Source organism: Oratosquilla oratoria, chromosome 29, assembly GCF_046742065.1.
Source record: "Oratosquilla oratoria isolate Oo_2021 chromosome 29, ASM4674206v1, whole genome shotgun sequence".
Lineage (NCBI taxonomy): Eukaryota > Metazoa > Arthropoda > Malacostraca > Stomatopoda > Squillidae > Oratosquilla > Oratosquilla oratoria.
Genome location: NC_134805.1, coordinates 30,075,417 through 30,079,678, shown reverse-complemented (window position 1 = coordinate 30,079,678; position 4,262 = coordinate 30,075,417).

The following is a 4,262-nucleotide window of genomic DNA, read 5'->3' as shown; positions in this document are numbered from 1 at the left end:
CCGTTTAACGGTCATCTTTAAGCAATAATCACACTGAGCAAGTGTTTTCTTTCCTTTTTTGGTAAAAAAAATGTTCTTGGTACGTTTGACGTAGTGGCAAACATCAAATGGTCATCAATTATGAAAATAGGTCAGAAGTCACTAGTGATCCTTGTAGGTCAAAGAAAACCTTTGTTCAAAATATGTCTAATGTCATCATGGGTCAGATGAGGCATTCTCGCAACTTTCATTAGTTTCGAATTAAGCACGGATAATAACGTGAAATTAAAAATGCAAAACTTTGAGACCTTTTTACTCAAAAAGATATATATTGGCTAGAATGTATCTATGTTTCTAAATGCCTCAGGTCACCACTGATAATCTTTGATATATATGTATATATATATATATATATATATATATATATATATATATATATATATGTGTGTGTGTGTGTGTGTGTGTGTATATATATATATAAATATATATATATACATATACATATATATGTATATACATACATATATATATATATATATATATATATATATAATATATATATATATCATGAGTCAAATGAATGGGACCTCAATGACTAAATTAGATCTATGGTGTATGGTGATCAGTGATTAATATATACCAATGGTCACCAAATCATCTAAGAAATCATTTCTGATCTAAAGAGGTCAGGGTTAATTACAAAAGTCACCGCCGGCCAAAAATATTCAAAGTTCATTAACTCTCAAACCAGACAAAGACCATAGACTGTTCAAGAAGGTTCAGCATAACAACAGACAAACCCATCACAGTACAAGAATGAATCAAAAGCACACCCACATTGCAGTCCAAATCACGAACTTAATAACCCTTGTCTGATCGAACAGCGCTGGATGGTTTAAGAAGATTAATGAACAGTGAAATTGAAAGTGATCTAGGCATCATAAGAGGTGCAGTAATATGATTACAAAGTTAATTGTCGGATGGCTAAACTATGAATACCCTTGACTAAACCTGTATATAAAGTATTAGGTAACACAGGATTCAACATATGAAGGCGAGGAGCCTAATCCAAAAGGCATCATAGGAGGTATAGTAATATGATTACTAAATTAATTGACGGATAGCTAAACTATAGCCTCGAGTAATTAAACCAGCATATGAAATATAATGTAACACAGGACCCAACACCGGCTGAAGCTGTCTCTTTCGCCCTATTATGGGCTTTAGGACCTATTGGGGCAGATAATTGTCACTGCTGAAATCTGAGAGGCGTTCGGGATTCGAACCCAGGATGCCACCAGATAACGTATGACAGCGGCACGAGATTGTACACAGGGATAGAAGCGATAGTGAACTATGAATCATAACAACAGCAGTAATGAACCAAATGGTAATCCAATCATTCATCCAAAGTCCCATCAACTGAAAAAAACATCGCTTGGCATAAGCCAGAACATTACAGAAATAGCGAAAAAAGTTGAGATATATATAGTTAATTTTTCAACTTGAGTGGATTTTTCCCCGTCAGCTGAATGAATCTACTTAGCGTAAGGAAGAAGTTTACTGAAATAGCTTTAAGCTCTTCAAAACAAAACTTCACAATAATTGAAAAATAAATAGATAGATTAATATATACTCCTAATGTCTTCAGAAAAGATATATATAAGATTCATTACAACAGAGGCTAACTGAGATCGGCTTAACCAAGAGGACATCATGAATATGATTAAAATCACCTGACGGCATTCATAGTGAAAGAAAAAGTATCATAGGTGAGTTTTCGACCAAGGCCACGAACCAGACACTCCATTCTTTTATGTTCGGAAATAGATTTCGGAAAAAGGGAGCGGAGGACGAAAGAGTGACCATTGTTGGAACAAGATAGGAACATGGACAGCTGTGAGAGATACAAAAAGGTACATGAAGAACAGACCTCCGTGGAAAGTGGCAAACGGAGCGTGTGATTTGGCTCACAGGTCCAATACATGAGAAGCCGAGACTGGGGTGCGTTGTTACCCCAAAGTCCTGTCGCTCCTCAACCCCTTTCATTTATCTATCTATTTATTCATTTATTGATTAATTTTCTATTCACTTTTTACTTATTCATTTACAACTTTTCTTTTACGTAAGATTTTAGATTTCGAATGGTATAATAACTTTAACTAAGACGGGATTATAAACATAACTGCTAATCTAGAAACACGTTGATATGTTGAAAGATCATCATCAGAACGACCTAGACCGGGGTGCGTTGTCACCCCAAAGTCCTGTCCCTCCTCAACCCCTTTTCATTCATTTATCTATTTATTCATTCATTTATCAATTTTCTATTATCTATTTTTTACTTATTTATTTACAACTTTTCTATTACGTAAGAATCTAGATTTTTAATGTTATAATGATAACCTTAACCAAGATGGGTTTATAAACATGGCTGCTAATCTAGAAACGCGTTGATATGTTGAAAGATCATCATCAGAACGACCTAGACCGGGGTGCGTTGTCACCCCAAAGTCCTGTCGCTCCTCAACCCCTTTCATTTATCTATTTATTCATTTATTGATTAATTTTTTATTATCTATTTACAATTTATTTATTTACAACTTTTCTTTTACGTAAGATTTTAGATTTCGAATGGTATAATGATAACTTCAACCAAGACGGGATTATAAATATGGCTGCTAATCTAGAAACCCGTTGATATGTTGAAAGATCATCATCAGAACGACCTAGACCGGGGTGCGTTGTCACCCCAAAGTCCTGTCACTCCTCAACCCCTTTTCATTCATTTATCTATTTATTAATTTATTTATCTATTTTTTATTATCTATTGTTTACTTATTTATTTACAACTTTTCTTTTACGTAAGATTTTAGATTTCGAATGGTATAATGATAACTTTAACCAAGACGGGATTATAAATATGGCTGCTAATCTAGAAACCCGTTGATATGTTGAAAGATCATCATCAGAACGACCTAGACCGGGGTGCGTTGTCACCCCAAAGTCCTGTCACTCCTCAACCCCTTTCATTCACTTATCTATTTATTCATTTATTGATTAATTTTTTATTATCTATTGTTTACTTATTTATTTACAACTTTTCTTTTACGTAAGATTTTAGATTTCGAATGGTATAATGATAACTTTAACCAAGACGGGATTATAAACATGGCTGCTAATCTAGAAACCCATTGATATGTTGAAAGATCATCGTCAGAACGACCTAGACCAGGGTGCGTTGTCACCCCAAAGTCCTGTTACTCCTCAACCCCTTTCATTCATTTATCTATTCATTTATTTATTAATTTTCTATTACCAATTTTTTACTTATTTATTTACAACTTTTCTATTACGTATTACTCTAGATTTTGAATGTTGTAATGATAACCTTAACCAAGATGGGATCATAAACATGTCTGCTAATCTAGAAACGCGTTGATATGTTGAAAGATCATCATCAGAACGACCTAGACCGGGGTGCGTTGTCACTCCAAAGTCCTGTCATTCCTCAACCCCTTTTCATTCATTTATCTATTTATTCATTTATTTATTAATTTTCTAATATCAAATTTTTACTTATTTACAACTTTTCTATTACGTAAGACTCTAGATTTCGAATGGTATAATGATAACTTTAACCAAGACGGGTTTATAAACATGGCTGCTAATCTAGAAACGCGTTGATATGTTGAAAAATCATCATCAGAACGACCTAGACCGGGGTGCGTTGTCACCCCAAAGTCCTGTCACTCCTCAACCCCTTTCATTCATTTATCTATTTATTCATTTATTTATTAATTCTCTATTATCTATTTCTACTTATTCATTTACAACTTTTCTTTTACGTAAGATTTTAGATTTCGAATGGTATAATGACAACCTTAACCAAGACGGGTTTATAAACATGGCTGCCAATCTAGAAACGCGTTGATATGTTGAAAGATCATCATCAGAATGACCTAGACCGGGGTGCGTTGTCACCCCAAAGTCCTGTCACTCCTCAACCCCTTTTCATTCATTTATCTATTAATTCATTTATCTGTTAATTTTCTATTATCTATTTTTTACTTATCTAGAAACGCATTGATATGTTGAAAGATCATCATCAGAACGACCTAGAATGTGACCTAAGTTTCTACACTTCTCTTAGGAAGCCGGCCTCTTCAAAAGTCATGCAGACATGCAAGTATCTTCAAGTTTCAACAGGAAAACATCAACATTAACGGTATCGTCATGATCATCTTTAAAAGATAAGGTGAAAACTTTCACCCATCGACCCA